This window comes from Pteropus medius, unplaced genomic scaffold, assembly GCF_902729225.1.
Source record: "Pteropus medius unplaced genomic scaffold, Ma_sr-lr_union100, whole genome shotgun sequence".
NCBI classification, from domain to species: Eukaryota; Metazoa; Chordata; class Mammalia; order Chiroptera; family Pteropodidae; genus Pteropus; species Pteropus medius.
The window spans coordinates 25,907,093-25,926,641 of record NW_024340696.1 but is presented as its reverse complement, the minus strand read 5'-3'; the positions used below and the strand labels follow the sequence as shown (position 1 = coordinate 25,926,641).

Sequence of the window (19,549 nt, the reverse complement as noted above, 5' to 3'; positions counted from 1 at the left end):
TTCACTTTACATTTGTTTTCTTATTTGCATTAAGACCTGAGAGAATTTGAGACTCATAGAAAGAAAAACAGAACTAATAGTCAAAAAATCTCATTGTGGTTTATTAGCTTTATAAGGCTTCAAATAAAGTCAGCAGTTTTTATTTTTTTGACAGTGAGAGCCGAGGTGTACCTATGGCCAGCAGGGGGCAGCACGTCCCCACAGAGAGTCAGGCTGCAACTCGTGCTCCAGCTCCGGGACTTAGGACCTAGTATTCAGTCAGAAACGCTAATTCACTTTGTTACCTTCCCTGCCATCTCAAGACGGTAGCCTGTTGGAGTTTCTGAGCGTAGAACAAAGCTTAGCTAAAAACAAACAAACAACAACAACGACAACAACAAAAACCCAGCATAAGTTAAATATTAAATGCCAGCCAAATCCAGGGTGGCACGGAATAAGGGGGACGAGTACTGTGAACATAAATAGAATAGAATTTAAATAAAATATTTGATTATTCCACCAATCATTTCTGCTATAAAGCACAGAAGGAATATCCTTTATTGGATTAATATATTTCATATCCATTTTGCTGAGAAGTGCTAAAATATCAAATAATATCTTCTGTTCTCCTAGAAACAGGATTTATTTTACCTTAAAAAGCAGATATAGCCTGCTCCCTTAATATCAGTCCATTCAACCAGCAAATATTGGTTGAGTGCAATTTGCAAAGGATATGGGGTAGAGAAGACATGATGACCTAGTTGACAAAGCAGAAAACACTGGGACCCAGGTCAGGAGCTTCGATTCTGACTTTAGGTGAGACACCATGTCTTTGTGCTTCAGACATGAAAATAAAACTAATTCCATCTGTCTTACTGGCCTCACGGGCACATATAAAATGCCACATGCAAGGATGCTTGAAAAAAAGAGCAAGTGCTACGCAGATGAAAAGATTTAAAAGCCACGCTAGAATGACTGTATCCTATGCCAACAGAAATGGCAGCTTAGTGAGTCCTTACTATATGCCAGGCACTCTGCTAAACATACACATTATCTCAGTTAACACCATACCCCTGTGAGGTAGCTATTTTTAGCCCATTTTCCAGATGAGGAAATCAAGGTGTAGGAAGTTAGGGAAGCTTACTCCAAATCAGACTGTTAGAAGTGGTGGAGCAAGGTTCATGTCCAAGACTGACTCCAGAGCCTACTATGAGGTGTGTCAGTCTGGTTCTTCATCATCTTCACAGTTCTGCACTTAAGAATTGCACATATTGCTCCCTTTACTCACAAGAGAACTAGCATTAAAAAGTTAGGTTTAGTGCTATCTCATGGCATTCTGAGCTCAGGATGAGGTAAGATGCCTTGGGGCTTCAGAGGAGAGGAAGGTCATTCAGATGTTTAGTAATTAGAAGTTTGGCCTGCCCTATAAGTAGGTCATAAAATAGATTTCTGAGACACTCATTATGGGCAAGGCCCCCAATTTAAATCCTTTCAGAAAGGAGTAAAAGTTTCTCATGAGCCCAGAGACTCTAGATTACCTTCAGCTCGAAACAATCCACCTCTTGGAGAGGCCTGTTTTGAACCCCTTCACTTTCCACACATACGCCAATTTATGGGCTCAATTAATTTCAAGACAATTTCATAAAATATCTCTATAAAAATGAAAACTGGCCATTTGCCTTAAGAAAAATTCTAGGGTGAATGGTGAGATTCACTAGTCTACTGTAGTAGCATGAGCTATTATTGGCTAAGGGAAAAGCAAACAACTATGGAAAATCAGAAGAGGAGAATGAACAGGAAGAAATAATTATTAACAAAAAGAACTACAAGGGAAAGGTTCAGCCTTTCTTGAGTTTCTTGCTATATAGGATATAGAATGGGGTGAGATTTGTAAAGAGGATTTCCCTATCAGGGCTAAGCCTCCAGGGTACGGAACTGCCAAACCCTGGGCAATGGCCCTTTTAGATGTGCAGGGTAACCGCAAGGCACATGCGAAGGGCTTTGCTTTGTGAATTCTGCAGTCTCATTAGCTGGAGGTGATGAAGTGGCTCACAAAGCATAGATCTCAAGCGCCTTATCAATTCTGGGTACTTTTTGGTGCTTGATATTCCATGAATCACACACCTGCAAAGAAAGCAAGTACCTTCTGGTTCCTGGTACCTTCAGAGCAGGAGCAAATATCACCTGAGAGTTCCCAGAACAAAGCAAGCACTGTTCTAACATTTTATCTATAACTCTTTAATAACTAATTCATAATGGTTCTACTTACTCCATTTTACAGATGAAGAAACAAGTTTTTTGCTTCAAGTAAAAGTGGACAACCAGGATTTGGACCCAGGCAGTCTGGTTTTAGAGTGTGCATTCTTAACCACTCTATCTCCTTAAACTAAAAAGCAGAAGGAGGGACTAGGAGGAAGAGGCAGCCGGGGAGGAGGACTAGAACAAAAAGATGAAAGACAGCATAAATGGATCCTATGAATACCATCATTTAGTTCAACAGGCAGCTTCTGGAGTACCTACTATGGGCCCTGCCTTGGAACTAGGCACTCCTGAGCCACAGTGCGCTGGAAGAGGTGTAGAGAAAGCAGAACGCTAACAGGTTATTTCTATACAATGAGATTACATGCAGGACAGAAATTTCTGTGTTCTCAAGCACATACTGAACGTGGAAAGTTACTGAGTTCAAGTGGCTAACCATTAAGGCACAGGCCGATTCAGTCACAGACGAACTATTGTGGATTCCTTTGCCGCTCTGCTTCCATAAAACGAACCTTGTTTTTACAAGGTTTTTCTGCAAAAGTGAAATTTAAACAAATTCACAGCCTTATTGGGTTCAGTCTCTGTTGTTTGCTAAAGACTGGAAAACACTAGAGCAAACCATAAGTAAAAGGATTAAGTCAATGAAAAATTAAGCCAAAATATTCCACTAGTAAAATTGAATGGTGGAAAATATATTCCACTAAAATCTGCAGAATGATGACTAATCTCCTATTTGCGCCAGTTCATTAAATCGCCTAATGGCAGCTATGGAAAAGTAAATTCCTTATCCTGAAAGCTTTTGCTCTTTAAATAAATGACGAACAAGTGCGTTGCAACAGAGACCAAAGAGTGTGCCTGCAGGAATTCCAGAGGGGCAGTGAATTCTGGTGGGACCGTCAGGGAGGTTCCTGCTCCCTGGGTGGCACCTAGGAGCAAAGCCGCATGGGGAGGGGGTCACCACTCAGGGCGAGTTGTCGCCTTCTGGCCCACGTCCGCTGGCCGCGCCAGGGAGGAGCGCCCGGGACCAAAACCCAGTCGTTTGCAGTGTCTGGCCGGCGGGTCCGCGCTTAGCGGGCGGCTCCCTAACTCTCGGGAAGATGCCTCTCCGGGATGCTCCATGGAGCTTACACAGCCTGGAGAAAGTGAGAACCTCAAAAAACAAAGCGAGCGGCTGGGGGAAGGGGCGGGCGCGACCGGCGCGGGGTCGAGCACACGAATTGCTCTGAGTCTGGGCGCTGCCTGCGAGCCCCAAGGACCAGCCTGGCAAGGGCACGCGCGTGGCGGCGCCCCGTTCTGGTCATCAGGCCCGGGGTACCCACAAAACCCGTACAGTCTCCCTTCCTCTGAAAAAGCCCAAACGCAGGAAGGCCCCCGGCCCGGCCGCGGGCGCCGCCGTCCGAGCGGGGCTGGAGACTGCCCGCCGCGCGGGAGGCTTAGACTTTTCTTTTGGGGGTAAGATGGCAGGTCCGGGGAAACAAAGGAAACTTGGGCCCGGCCCCGAAAGCGGCTTGTGTGGTTCGCGAGCTCGCCCCAGGTCCTGTGTGGGAGTCGCCGGGCGCCTGTGCCAGCCTGCACGCCACCCGCTCGGGGAAACACAAAGCACCCCGCCAGGAGCCGGCGGCGCCCGGCCGCCCACCTGCCGCGGCCCGACCTCCCGCGGATCTCGGGGCGGTGGCTGAGAGCAGGGGCGCTGGGGAGCTCCGCGGGGCGGGGCGGGGCGGGGAGGAGGCAGGGCCCGCGCGGGGGGCGGTGGCGGCGGAGAAGGGGAGTGCGGGTGGGCGGGAGGGCGGCGCCACGTCACGGCTATTGTAGCTGTCCTGGTATATAAAGTCCCGCTGGCCAGTCGCGCTCCCCACCTTGCCTGCGCCCTCCTGCAAGCCAGCGGTTCTTCACACACTCGCCATCCAGTGAGACGCGCCGCGCACCGACGGAGCGGACATGGGCAGAGCGATGGTAGCCAGGCTCGGACTGGGGCTGCTGCTTCTGGCGCTGCTCTTACCCACGCAGGTGAGGCCCTGGCGCTCGGCGGGGCTCGGGGGCCGCGCCCGAGGGGATTAGAGACGCCCCCAGGGACCGGCCTGTTGCTCCTCTCCCTTGGGGCCGTGGGCTGGGACTCGGAGAGAAGATCTGGCACAATCTGACCTAGGGGAGGGTCACATGGAGGCTACATTCCACTCCCTTGCGAGCTGCCCGCACCCCTTCCGCGGCCCTGGGAACAATGCAGGTCCGCGAGTGGGCTGGTAGGACCCTGCCCCACCCCCAGGTGCCTCGCCGCCCCTTCCCAGGCAGCCTTTCTCCCACCTCCAGCTTTAACCGAGGAGTCGGAAGCACGAGCGGGGAAGAGAATGTGCTCCTCACCTCTGGAGCGCCCGGACACCTCCGACTCTTAGGAGAGGTCGTCCCTAGCTTTCCTGAGCGCCTCGCTTCGCTCTAGGAGTGTTCTCACCCCAGCGCACCACACAAAGAGAGGGGACGATCCCCTATGGGGGCGCCGCTTTCGACCATCCTCCACTCAGCTGGTTCCGGGATCCCGAGAAAGCCCGGACTAGCCGGCCCTTTTAACCCACCGCAGCCCCGCGTGGTACGAGGTTGAAGCCTGGGCGGGGACCCTCTCCCGACACAGCGCTCTCCTGGGTGCTACCTTACATGTCCATCTCTTCTCACCTCGGAGCCCCGTGTTGACCCATGTTGGCCCATATTTGCCAGCCCTGGGCAGGCGGCGGGTAGGACGCTCTGTCCCAAGTCCCCGCCAGGCTTTGTCTCTGTACCCCCGCCCCGCTTGGCCCCCGCCGCCCGCCCCTATCCTCTGTCCTGGGAACCGACCTCGCTCCAGCGCGCTTATCAGGAACCGCGCTGCCGGGCGGATGGGCGTGCGGCCGCCTCAAGGGAAGCCAGGGTCTGAACCTGGGAGACCCGACCGGGAGGGGTGGGAGGTGGGGGTAGGGTATCGAGAAAAGGCATTTCTCTCCAGCAGCTCAGGCTTGGCGGGCAGGGATGGTTCTCCACCGCCTTCAATTGGGACTTTCTGAGGAGTGTCTCCTGAGATTTTCTGAAAAGTTGGGTGCTCCAGGTCATTGGTCCCCATACAGTCAGCCTCCGGGCTCACCTGGCAGCGCAGCCTGAGAGCGGGCGCTCCTCGGCTTCCCCTCCGCGGGCGGGTAACTGTACCCTATTGTTTTGCGGGTCGGCTGGGCTCGGGAGGCTTTCACAATTCCTCGGTGGGGGAGGGGCGCGGCTGCAAGAAACCAACTGGACTCTCCCACCCGCTCCCCATCTCCTTTCCAGCCAGATTTTTCCCCAGAAAATTTTAAACAGAGGGTTTTAGTTAAGCAAATAAATCTAGTCTTGTAGAGAATTTTTTGTTTAATGTCAATTCAATACATTACCGTTTGCATTTTTGTTGGTGGTGCAGAAGACCTTTATATTGCCCTATTGATGCACTGGGCTTTATTGAAAAAGTCACCTGCTGTAGCAAAACATTTTGCGTGAATAAAAACAGATTACTTTCAAGGATTCCAAGCCAGGTCTTGCCCCTAAACAGAACGCCCTGTTTTAAACAAATTCCCATATTATTAACGCTTTTCGTTGGGAGTGCTCTTTCCAGGTAGGACAAGCTGAATCTTGCACATAGTAGGTGCCCAATAAATAGATTTGACTTGATCAAGATCCGCGCCCCCCTCCCCGCCTTTGGTTAGTCTATTTTGGATAGGACTTGTACATTTCTATAGTCAATGTTTGCTTGGTGACCTTTATGGGTTTTACAACAAAAGGGGCTGGTGCTGATATAGAATGGTTTTATCTTTGGATTATCAAGCAGCTAAATGTACATGTGGCCCAGACCTGCTTGGTGCCACATCCTCTGTCCTGTCTGTAATTAGAAGCCCTTGTAAACCCTCCTTTGCAGTGAGAGCTGAAATCTCCCATCTGCCTTTGTTCTGTGACAAAGGAGAGATTATCACGTGCCCCACGGGACTGTGCATTTTGTGACTTGAAAAATCAGTGTGGTGAATGATGCCACTCAGGCGCTGGGACATGGGGGGAACCTTAGTTCTTGTCCACAGAGCTGGGCTTAGTGACCAGGCAGGGAGGCTGCTTGTGGTGAAAACACCAAACCCTCTTGGTGTCTTTTTGTGAAGTCATTTTGACTTCTTGGTGTTTTTTGGTGAAATTTTGCCTTAAGGCAAGGGCTCATTATATTTTTCAATTTAAAACACATATTGTGGCCATTTTGGAGAGGAGTTATATGTAACTCCAGGATTACAAGGAGAAGCAGATACTTCATATCCTTTTAAGTTAAAACCAAGGTGGTAGTAATTGGGTACATGAAAGTTACCTAGAAGATCCAGTATAGATGACTCAATTCTAGTACCGTAAGTCTCAGACTACAATATTTTAAAATCCAGATTTGTGCACTTTAAAATCTCCCTCTTCCTGAGAAAACAGAGGAAACCTTTTTGGAATGCCAGTAAGTTAGAATAATCACAGAAACTTGATTAGTTAACTTGTTCTTTTATTGCTTTATAAAGAATTAAAAATAAGAGTCATCTCCTTGGGAGTTATACTTATTGGAGAACATTTTTTGTTTTTTTGTTGTTGCTACTTGGATTCATTTGGCATCTCTAGGTAGTTTGTTTTGAAACTAAAGAGAATGATCTTGGTGAGACGAAGCAAGAATTCAGAATTAAATGATGTGGGTTAGTAAATAATGGGGAGAAACGATCCAAAAAACTTACCTTAATCACATGTTAAGTAAAATGTGGAGGCAGCTGTGACAAGTGGAAATTTATCGGTAACATTTTATATATTTTAGATTTATTCAAACCAAACAACTGCTGTAACAGTTTCAAGTAACTCCACCCAAAATACCTCGACTACCCCAAGTCCAGCGAATGCCACCACCAAGGCAAGTGGAGGTGCTCTTCAGTCAACAGCCAGTCTCTTTATGATCTCGGTCTCTCTTCTACATCTCTACTGTTAAGAGACTCAGGCCAAGAAGCGTCTATACTTCCCTATCTTCTAAACCGAATCCAAATGGCGTCTAGACATCCAATGTGACAAGGAAAAAACAGGTCTTCGTTGAATCTGCTAATTCCACACCTTATTTTATTGACACAGAAAACGTTGAGGATCCCAAATTTGATTGGTTTGAAGAGCATGGGCAGGGTTTGACTAGATGATGAATGCCAATATTAAATCTGCTGGAGTTTCATATACAAGATGAAGAGAGACATATCCAGAATTAGTTAAGAGATGATTTCCTTAAATGTGGCTTAAGAAGTATGGACTCAAAACTTTACCTTGAAAATGAATAGCTTTTATCTTATCTAGAGATAAAGGATGGGATTCGGAACAGATTCAGTTTTCATTTGGTTCATTTAAAGCTATAAGGCCATAAAACAGGTAGTTTAAAAAGCTTCCATGATTCTATTGATATGTACTTTAGAAGGAACTTCCAGATCTTCCTATAAATCCTCTGTATTGTTTTATAGTACTAATTTAAAGCCGATGTCACTCTAGAAAAAGTTTTACATTGTTAAGCTATCACTGTTCTCTTGGGAACTGAATTCTTTCTTTCGAGGCTTTGGATTTGACATTGCATTTGACTTTTTATATAGTAATTGACATGTGCCAGAGAAATGATAGATTGGAATCTACCCCAAATCCAAGCATAATGAGTAAATTTTGCTTATATATGTGTCACCTATTCAAGAGTGCCAGATTCATTTAGCTAAACTAATTCCAAAGAAGTAGAAGTACACTGACCTCAATTTCAGAATGCTTTTTATTTCTGCATACGTTGAATACTTTTTACAATTTTAAAAATGGTATATTTTGAAGGCAAAATTGGCAATCTTAAAATTGAAAAGGCAAATATGTGAAGGAGCCAAAACTATAAATCAGGTATTTGGGAAGTTAAGACTGGAAGCTTACTTACATTAAATTCAGAAAAACTTTTATACTCTTTCTGTACATACTTTTTTTAAAAACTATGACTCAATCAGGATAGCCATTTGGAACACTTTCTGTTACTGGTCAATATTTTTAGATAGAACCTGATCCTAAGCCTAATGTGGGCTTGATTCTGGAAAGTAAATCTTTTCACAACTGCCTCGATGCACAGAAACCTTTTTAAAAATAGACATTCCCTAAAGTCTTTTGTTCGCATGGTCACACACTGATGCTTAAATGTTCCAGTATCTAATATGGCCACAGTAGTCTTGATAACCAGTCGTTTTTTTCCATCTTTAGAAATGTACACAGGAACACCACATCCAACAGATCTCAAGCTACTGTGTGTGTGAATGAACATTCCCTTTTGTTTCATACCTGAATGCTGTACATCTATTTTGGATTGTATATTGATTGTGTTTGTGTATTTATGCTTTGATTCATAGTAACTTCTCATGTTATGGAATTGATTTGCATTGAACACAAACTGTAAATAAAAATAAATGGCTGAAAGAGCAATCCATTGTAGTTCTTTACTAATTTAATCACAGGACATGATAGTACAGATATGTATTCCAGACATCCTTTTCCTTAACCTCCTCAAGTCTGCATGGTGCAGTAGCAACCCAGTTTCACCTTGGTAGTCAGGATCAATCACTCCAGCCCGTTTAGTAATTCTCCACTTTGTTGATGAAGAAGCTTGAGGCGCTCAAAGCAGTCTTCACTTCCAGTTCAATTGAATTAAGTTGCTTTGTCTTTTGGTGGAAGCATTCCTCCCTTTGGAACTAAGATCTCTAGACCAGAACATAAGATCTCAGGGATAGAAAGTAATTTTTGCTAGTGGATCACTTATTATGGGTAATAGTGGTGCCTGCCACTCCCATCTTCACTTGATTCTTGCACCTGTAAATCCTGGCTATGGAAGAAAGCATAATATTTAGAGTATAGATAACTTGGCGTTCAATTCCTTAGTGCTGTAGGGTATTGTCACCTAACTGGAGCTATAACTCGAGTTTTCAAAGGGCTGCTGTTACATCAAGCCAGGTGCTTCAGGATGGTAAGAGACATGGTAAGACCTATGAATTTCATGGGCATGGGCCCATTGCCACACATTGAGTTCCTTGATCAGAAGCAATGTTGTGTGAGTCATCATGATGGCGGATAAGATATTTAAATTTATAGATGATAGTTTTGCATAGTATGCATAGAAGAATTGCATACGGAGAAGGCAGATGCGTTTCCAAAAGAAGCGTCTATTCCAGTAAGAAGAAAACACCTCTTCCATGGTGGAAGTGGTCCAATGTAATCAACCTTTCACCTGGCTGGTCACCCCAAGGAAAATGATGTTATATAGGGAACTCAGTGTGGGTCTCTGCTGCAGCGAATTGGGCACTTAACCAGTGGCTATAGCCAGGTCAGCCTTAGTATAAGTCCATGTTGTTGGGTCCATGGGTAACCTCCATCCTTGCCACCATGGCCACTTTATTCATCAATCCATTGAGCGATGACAGGGAATGAAGCTGACTGGTATCCATAGAATGGGCCATCTTATCTACTTGATTATTAAAATCCTCCTCAGCTGAGGTCACTTTTTGGTGAGCATTCATATGGGACACATATCTTCACATTCTTTTCCCATTCAGAGAAGTCTATATCCCTTTTCCCCAGACTTTCTTGTCACCAATTTTCCAATCATGACCTTTCCAATTCCATCAGCCAAACCATTGGTTACAACACATGAATTAGACTCATACCTCTGGCCATTTTTCCTTTCAAGCAAAATGAATAGCCAGGTACACTGCAGTGGTAATTATGTTCACTGGGAGTGTTTTCCTTCACTAATGAATGCTCTTCAGGGATGTCCCAGAAGGGAGCTGTAGAGCTATACCTGTCCGCTTTGGGGTGGTGCCTGCATATTGTGCAGAACATTCTATAAACCAGGCCCAAGTTTTCCTCAGTCAACTGATCATGGAGATCTCTACATGAAGCCAGAGGTGCAGGCTGGGAGAGAGAAGGCAATGTGGCAGCACAGGGACTATGTCTATGTGGGCCATGTCTTCGTGTAACTTACCTCTATCTTCAGGGCCTGCTCGAACCCAGTATCACAAATGTCACTTTCATTTGACAGTGGAGTGCTTCTGTGCTTACCCAACTTTATGGCTTGGTGGGTTAGACCACACCCAGTTCATGATGGGCAGCTCAGGTTGCATGGTGGTCTGTGGTTAAGCTTGTAGTCATTGAAACTCAACAACAAGCCAAAGCCTGTTTCTCAAGGAAGAATTACTGTCTGCAGTGGCTGGCAGGGCTTTGCTCTGAAATTTTAAAACTGACCATCACACCAAAAGCCCTTGATGTAATATAAATTTATAGAAAAGCAACCAAAAATTGGGGTTATCTTTTAAAAAGTAATCAATACTCATGGAGGAAGAAACATAAATACTTTTTCAACTATCTTTTGAAAATAATTTTAAATAAATCAGGGCTGTTTTATTTATCAGAAAAATGCTCAAAGTTCTATTTTGGGGTTATACTTTAAATATTCACACTTAAATACTAGTCTCATAATTTATGGCTAAATCGAGTAATGAGTAGCCATTGTATGGGTGTCTTTTGAACTAAGTTTAGCTTTAGTTGATAAAAGCAGGCAGTTTAGAGACAAGCAGATAGTTGAAGCACTATGCCATAAAGTTAAGATGAGAAAAATTTATTTAGAACTAAACGTATTCTAAACACACACACCCAATACAACCACTGTCCTTAAAATAGAACTCAAATATTTAGGTAGCTAAAAAGTATGTGTTTTTCATTTCTCTTAGACCTCATTTGGGGTTGACTTGATTATTTTTAGATTTTTTCTTTAGTATAAAGAGTATTTTTTTCTGATTTTGGTAGAATGGCACTTTTTGAAATAACCAAATCACCATTACAGTTGGCTTGTTAGTTTCTCTTCAAATTACATCTAAATTTTAAAATCAATACATTTGTAAGATATTTATGACTTTGTAAAGAAATACCTCTGTGAGCCAAAAGGGTCTGAAGTGGTTTAACTGTCATGCCTCTTAGCAACCGGCAGTTGCTAAGGTTTGGGTAAACCTAATATGTCTAAAACTGAACTCATTACCTTCCCTTCATAGACCTGCTGCTTCTCTATTCAGAGCACTGAACTGGCAAGTCTCTCTCACTACAAATTTGGGATCCACCTTCCTCTTCTCTCCCCATCTCTAATCAGCCACAAAATCCTCCCCCTCCCTACGCCTTCCTCTAACTTGCATCATCTGTCCGAGCTCTACCTCTCTGCCCGTAGTCTTTCCACTCTGAGGCTATTCTTGAAAGTGTAAATCTGATCATTTGTTCATTACTTTAAAAGTTTAGTTAGCTACCCTCTGCCTATGCAAGATAAAATAGGAAACCCCATTCATGGCCCATAAGGCTTTTCACAGTCTGTCCCCATCCAAGTTTTCAGCCCCATTTTTAGTCACAGTGGATTGCTCACCATTCTCTGAATCAACAATGTCTAGCCATGCCTCCATAGCTTTGAGTACGTCTATTCATTTAGGTCAGTGTAGAGGTTAAAGACGTGGATGTAAGAGCCAGGCTGCCTCAGTTGGACTCCCATCCAAGCTATGACAAGCTAAAAGAGCTTAGGGAATTACATAAATTCTTTGTGACCTGCTGCTTCTCTAAATGGGCTTGATAGTAATGTACCTATCTCATAAGGTTGTTGGGAGAATTAAATTAGTTAATACACAAAGTTTTACAACAGAGCCTGGTACATTGCTAGTATGTGATAAATATTAGCCAGTATTCTTTTCTATTATTGTATGAACTTTGTGTTAACTGGTTTGAGAGCTCCTTGAAGGCAGGAACTGTGTCATACTCACTTCTGGATTCTTGATGTGTGACTGAGAGTAGATGCTCAATTAATGTTGAGTAAGTAGAAGAGTCAGCATTAACTGGGGAAGGGGAAGGCAGATCTTTGATACTATATTAGGTCATGGGGGGAAGCATGAGAAGGTGGTTAGGACTATTTCTAAATAGGCTAGTCTCTCAGGGCTGCTCAGTTTCCAACAGATAGGCAACCTGCTTATCTATCTATAGCAATGGTTCTCAACTCTGACTGCATATTAGAATCACTTGGGAAGCTTTTTAAAAATAGTGATGTCCGCCACCTCTACCTACCTAGAAGTTTCTGATTTAATGGGTCTGGGTAGAGCTCAGTCATTCGTAGTTTTTAAAAACTCCCCAGATGATTCTAAAGTACAGCCAAGTTGAGAAGCACAGGCCTGAGAGCAGGTTCACTCAGCTCTGCTCTCTTAGACCAATTGGCTGGCAGAGGCTGCAGAGGCAGACATGGTCCTGGCCCTCGACTCCAAACTGCTGTGCCTGGCAGAGGTGTGCACATCAGGGCTGTGTATAGAGGCAAGTAAAGTCACTTTCCTCTAGTCCATTGTCTAGATTTCTACCCGACTGAAAAGGACACATGGATTCACGCTAAAGTCGGCTGGGTCTAGTGATTGAGACTGTCACAGCGTATCCAGGCTCTAGTCCTGGGTCCTGTAAGTGTTTGCTGCATGGTCCTGTAAGTGTTTCTGGGATTCGAGAGGATTGGACTTGTTGGAGATATTTTCTAGCTTTAAATACTAAGATTCTATCTAAATTAAAAAAAAATTCGAGATTCAGAATTTTATATATATATTTTTATGTGAGTTTTGGTGAGCTTGCTCTTTTATCCAGGCAAAATTGGACTCAGTATTCCATGCTGAGCCTACAAAAATTAATGCAAATTCATTGTATTACTCCAGGAGATACTGGGCACTCATCATATTCATTTGTTCTGCTATTTGGTTGTCATTTTGCACTCTACTGCATTTTACAAAGATTTGGAAAGGGTTTCTCTTACTGATAGATTAGGGCAGTCTAATTGGTAGTTGCTGTTCATTTTAAGTGAGATTGCAACAAACTCGAATTGTTTGACGGGGCTTGTGAGATACAACCAGTGACACAACCATTGTTGAGACTCGGGTGTGAGTGCAATCAGAAAACAGTTTCCCTTTGTAGCCTCCTCATTAACACTGTGTTCGTCAGTATTCATTCAATTTTGCATTTACTTATTTATTTTGTGTCTCCTACCAATAATAAAAAAACCGACAGATTCTTGAGTCTGCTTGAAGAAATATGCATTATATACCAGGTTACAAATAGATGAGGAATTTAAGATAGAGGATAAATAAGGGTAGAAAAAAACCCATGAATTCATGGAGAGGATTCAAGGATGCTTGTCATGGGGTCCTGCGTAGCTACTACAGCCAATGGAAGGAATGGGCCATGATTAAAAACGGAAGCTAAATTGCCTGTGCATTTAAAACACACGACTAAACCAGAAATACTAAGGTCTGAGGAAGAATTTTACATATGGGTCCTTAGGAAGGGGACCCGTGGTGAATATGGTCAATGTCACTGGCACTGTCCCTGCGGTGGGGCAACAGCAAGTTTCTTATGCCTATTTCTTATCATTTTCATCAAGACAAGTGGCATAGCGAAGAATAATTTAGCAGAAGTAATTTTACCAGCAGCTAAAATAATGTTAACCAAATATGCAACTCTGAAATTGCATATTTATAGGAAAAAACTGAATATTTAGAAGAATATGTGGACAACATCCTCCATGAGTATTATTTCTTGTAACTGAGCTTTTTGATATGGATGAGCAGAAACTAACGGCAAACACCATGTACAGTCATTACTCTAAATGCTCTTACATATTTGGCTCATTTAATACTTGAAACATTTCTATGTGGTCAGTGCGACCGGTATCATCATCACCTTTTTACAAATGAGGAAATCAAAACAGAAAGATGTTTGGTAGCGCGTCCCGGGTCACCCGTTGGTAGACTGATAATTGAACACATGTCACGTGGCTCCTTGCCCTCAGCCACTGCACTGTCATTGCCCCTCTGCGAGTCTGGGGTTATCTTCTCTCACAGGGTCATGAAGTACGGCTTTTTCGTTTGCTGTTTAAGAACAGATGCCTCCGTTTTTACACTTAAATATGCAGTAAAGCTGACATCATGTAATGAAAATAAAAAAGCCTGCTCAGGGCTGAATAGCAGTCATGGCATGTCCACACTGGGGGGGTCAAGCAAATCGGTGATGCAGGCCACAGAGGTCTATGGTTTTCAAGCAGGGTGTGAAGAGACCCAGCGAAGGCATGTGAGGGTTGGGGGTTGCTTGCCCTGGAGAGACCTGAGCAGACTGTGCCCCACAGCCCTTTCCTCTCTCCCCCATTCTCTCCCCACCCCCACTGAAGTAGAGCACTGCCATGGTGATCTGTTTACCTTTTGGGGCTTACATGGAACATTTTTTTAATGTAAATTTTAATTAAGCAAAATTCTAAGGCAAAACAAATTGAAAATTACTGTTCTGTGCCATCACAACACCAATAATTTTTTAATCCCCAAATTTATAGTTTCTTTCTGATTATGTAAGCAATGCATGTTCATTACTAAGAATATTTAAAAAAAGAAGTACAAAGAAGAAATTACAAGTCACCTATAATCCTATCACCTGGCAATGATTACAATTTGCATTTCGATGTACATTCTTTCAGTCTTTTTGCCCGCTATGCATTTATGGATACTCGTACATGCGAACATATATTTCGACAAAGTTGTTTTATAATCTGCTTTTTTATTTAATAATATACCATGTGATTATTCATTTCTGCAACATAGTTTTCAAATAGCTATAAGATATAATCTTCAGATGTACTATACTTAATTTAATCACTTTTCTATTATTGGATATTTAGATGGCATCTAATATTCTCCCAATTATATATAAATAATATTTTATAGACATCTTTTTATCCAGCTCTTTGTACCTAGCTCTTCACCTTTATCTGTATTTTCTTTTAATAATGTCTTAGGGATAGGATTTCTTGGTGGATGTTGTATGCTACCTAGAGCTTCCCCTCAGGACCCAGGGACTCATCGCCTCACTTCCGGGGGTGTTGGCTGCTGATAGCTCACAACTGATTCCCTTTCCAGGACCACCTAGGTTTATGGCCCCTCCAAGGGTCGGCTCACTTCTGGTGATTGTCAATAGAGAGGTCCAAAGGCTCAGGCTCCTTGCCTCAATCCTTGTCAGTGCCAGCTTTGTGGGACCAGGTGAGGCCTGTTTTCAATGCATCACAGCCCAGCTGCTGCTTCTGCCCAGCCCTGCCACCCTCACCCCCTCACAGGTGTTGATCCTCAGGGAATTCCCCATTAAACTTCCTACACACAAATCTCTTCTCGGCATCTGCTTCCTTGGGAACCTGACTTAAGACAAAATGTTATATACATTTGCATAATTAATTTTACATTGTTTAAAAATAACGAGAATGTATGGTTGTTAATATTTCAAATCGGCAAGCCCATCCGAAGAAGTGAAAGAAGGCTATAGTGGTTGTAGCAGAGAGAGTGAGAAAGAGAGAAGTGTGAGATGAAGGTGGAGAGTTTTGCAAGGGCCAGACCATAAAGGACTTTGCAACCTGTTGTATGAGGGGCATGGCAGGAAGCAGATGACATATTCGATTGGGTAATTTGAGGACAGTTTAATAAAGACTATTTACAAAGGTGTGGTCAGAGTTTAGTAAAGGCCAGTAGAGATAAACATTATCTTGATGCTCGCACTAGCAGGGAGCCATAAGCGACTATAACTTGAAGGAGCAGCTACTGGAATCCAGTTGGTCACTGAATAGAGAGGGCCACCTGATGGGAGCTGTGGCTCTCAGTAGAGGGACACAAGCAACCTGAGGTGCCTGGCAGAGAAGAAGCCGGGGGCGGGGGAAAGCACCTCAACTTTACCCTTCTTCCACCCTCCAGATCTCCTACTGGTACCTCCCACTTGCCGAACCTTCCCGGAAGCCAGAGAATATAGGAACTCTTGATGCTGTGCATACAGTCAGCCTCCAGGGACACGCAGACAGGGCGAAGCCGAGTGAGGAGAGAACTTGGAGGGATAAAGTAAAGATCTCCAGCACACCATAGACACAGTTTTGGTTTTATCCTAAGAGCATGGTGTTATGGGTTGAATCGTGTCCTCTCCTCCCTCACTCAAATTCATATGTTGAAGTCTTTACCTCTACTACCTCAAAAATGTGACCGTATTTGGAGATAGGGCCTTTAAAGAGGTAATTAAGGTAAAATAAAGTCATATGGGTAGGCCTTAATTCAATATAACTGGTGTCTTAATATTAAAATTAATTATACAAAGAGATTAGGACACAGATATCCACAGGGAAAAGACCAGGTGAGGACAAAGAGAAGGTAGCATCTACAAACCAAGTGGAGGCCTCACGAGAAATCAACACTGCCAACACCTCAAATTTGGACTTATAGCCTCCAGAACTGTGAGAAAATTAATTTCTGTTGTTTAAGCCACTCAGTCTGTGGTATTTTGTTATGGCAACCCCAGCAAATTAACACAAATGGAAAGTCACTAAAGGTTTAAGGGTGTGGTGACTTGATTAGATCTCTGTTTTGGAAAGATAGCCTGGCTGCAGCCGAGAGTTGATTGAAAGGTGGCCAGAGTAGATGCAAAATATCAGATAGAAGGCTATTTTATAATCCTGGTGAGAGATGAATAAATAGACTCCACTCCTAGCAGTGGAGAAGAAAAGTGGGTGGATTTGAGAAATATTTAGGAAATAAAATTGACACATGATGATCACGATTTGGATATCGTGGGTGAGGGGGAAGGAGTATTAAAAATATTTATTGACCAAATATTGAAAACCTACTCTATGCCAGCTGCTCTCTTCTAGACAACGAGGGGTGCAGATTTTCTGCTAAATTTTCAGGGTGCACAAGTGAGTGGAAGGAGATCTCTGAAACTAGAGACCCCTGAAGAAGATCAGCTTTTCAACCATTCTCTTACTGATGGATTTTTAAGTGGTTTTCAAATGTATTTACGTATTTTTATATAAAAATATACACACATACATACACACATATTTAGTTCTATTAAAAGCAGTGATAAAATAAGCATTCTTCTTATACATGTATTTTATGCACATATCTAATTCCCTAAGAGTGAAATTACTAGGTCAAAGTGCGTGTATATGGAAAATTTTAGTAGATACTGACAAACTGACATCCAGAGAAGCTGTGCCAATTTATACTTCCCTTAACAGCCTATAAGCGTGCTTGCATTGGATACTATCAATTAAAAAAAAATTTTAGTGTGCACATTTTTAAGACTTTTGATAATATATTGCCTTGCTGTCTTTCTACTCCCAGAATGCAGTAATTTTAGCTTGGAAATTTTGTAAAGCAGAAGTTACCAATCACTCATGTATAACTATTAATATTTTTATCTATAGAAATATATATATATACACATACACATATGATACACATATACATATATGATGTTCTCTATATACATATATAAAAATATATAATCCTATATGTTCTCTCTATATAAAGTATTTTATATTCTCTATGTGTTCTATGTCTACATGTATGTATGTATCTATTATCTATCTAACATATAGAATAATCAATAGAATCATGATCAATAGACTGCCCAATGTTAAATAATTTAACTTACAATACACTTCTAAAAATTATTTCAAATGTTTTCTTAAGTAACCAGATATTCCTAGACATGAACTGTTCTGTACGTTATCTATTAACATCTACAATATAAGGAGTTTGGAGTTTTAAAATATTCGATCCTCAGTCATTTTCTCTGCCACTTGTACTTTTTGGTAAACTATGCCATTAGCGTATAGGATAATTTTATCTTTCTGTTTTCTCTGAGGAGAAAATGTGATGGTTAGTTTTCTGTTTGGCCCCAAGGTTCTTTCTCTGCCTTTCTCTGCTCTGCTCTGTCCTGCCATGCTGCTCTGTATGGACCGCGTCCCCCCATGTCCTTGATCTCTGGCTACTGGTTGGGTTAGTTAGTGTGAGGCACTGGCAGGAGACTGGAGGGTGGGAGAGGAGGATTGAGGTATTCACGTTCTCAGCAGCTGGGCTTCAGTTTGGTCGGGGCTGCCTTCCCCTGCGGGCACAGTTCCTTTGCAGGAGCCCCTCTTCCACGGCAGTTCTCTCCCTACTCCAGTAACACTGTGGAGCCTGAGGGAGGTCAGGGCTTCTCATTGCTGCTGGACTGTGTGCTTCACCTTCCTTGGTTGCTTCTCTTAACCCTGCCAACATTTTTGCAAGTAATTTCTTCATTCAGTTTGTTCAGTTAAACCCTTGAGGTGTGCCATCCATTTTCAGGGCTGTCCCTATTATAGATAATGTTCATTTGGCTCACCTCAAATATCAAAGTTAAAAGTAAAGGTAGGGCACTCTCCAAGATATCCTAGTTTACCCTCTTACAATATTATAACTGGTCCCTCTCTTGATCTGTAGATGTCTCCAATGGTCCTGAAGGGAGGCCACATTTGGGGACAGGCTCCCAATGAACCTCAGTAGCCTGTATTGAGCCACCGTGACTTAGTGGCTGGTTCCTGCCCACAGTTAGACTGCGAGTGTGACAAACTCCCTAATGGAATGGCAGATTTCTCCCCATTATGATATAAGGGAAACCACGGTTTACAGTGGAATAGCCTTTCCTAAAACTCACTAGCTCCTCATATAAAATAAGGACCCAAGCAGGCTTTCAATTATCATGGAGGAGTTTTAGCTTAATTAACTTAAAAGCTTAATTACTTTAAGTTAATTTGATTTATTATTATTATCCAGAAAGGTCTTCACAAAGAATTATTGCACCAATTTATACCTTGACTTCTAAAATAACTTTTCTAAAAAAAACCAAACAGAACCCTTTTTCAAATTATCAAGAGAAATAGTCAAGGATTTTAAGTTGGATCCTTAAATGATTAGTTTCAGGTGGAAGGGTTTTCCATAAGGAGATTTGTTGTTCCCAATAGAGAGGGAAACAATAACAATAACTCTTTAAGATTTTAATATTAGATTTATTTTTGGTGTGTTGGGGAGAAAGTGAATACAGAAGAATACATGGGCAATTATTGTCACCTGGATAAGAATAAGTGTTAGCATTTTGTCCAATTTGCTTCAGATGAATATTTTTTCAAATTTTATTTTATTTTTTTTTTCTTTTAATATTTTGACCTTTAAAAAGTATCCCACACCAAAGAAATTCCCCGGGGTCCTCTCTGTGGTCCCATTTTCCTCTCATGTTCCCAGAAACAATTATTATAAAGAATTCGTTATGTATCCAATCCATGCTAAGTTAGTACATACAGTAATTTATTAAATTCTATGTGTATTCTCTTATACAATTACACCACAATTTATGTATCTAATTTCCTGCTGATGAACTTTTAGGTTTTTCCCAATTATCCTAC

The 19,549-nt window shown here is 42.7% G+C and overlaps 1 long non-coding RNA gene across 1 annotated transcript; it reads left to right on the top strand.

Annotated features, from left to right (window-relative positions):
• The first annotated feature begins 4,051 nt into the window (after positions 1-4,051).
• LOC120607917 (uncharacterized) lies at positions 4,052-8,706 on the top strand. The gene is made up of 2 exons (XR_005654270.1): positions 4,052-4,245; positions 7,049-8,706. It is a non-coding gene; the product is annotated as an uncharacterized LOC120607917 (long non-coding RNA).
• Positions 8,707-19,549: the final 10,843 nt, after the last annotated feature.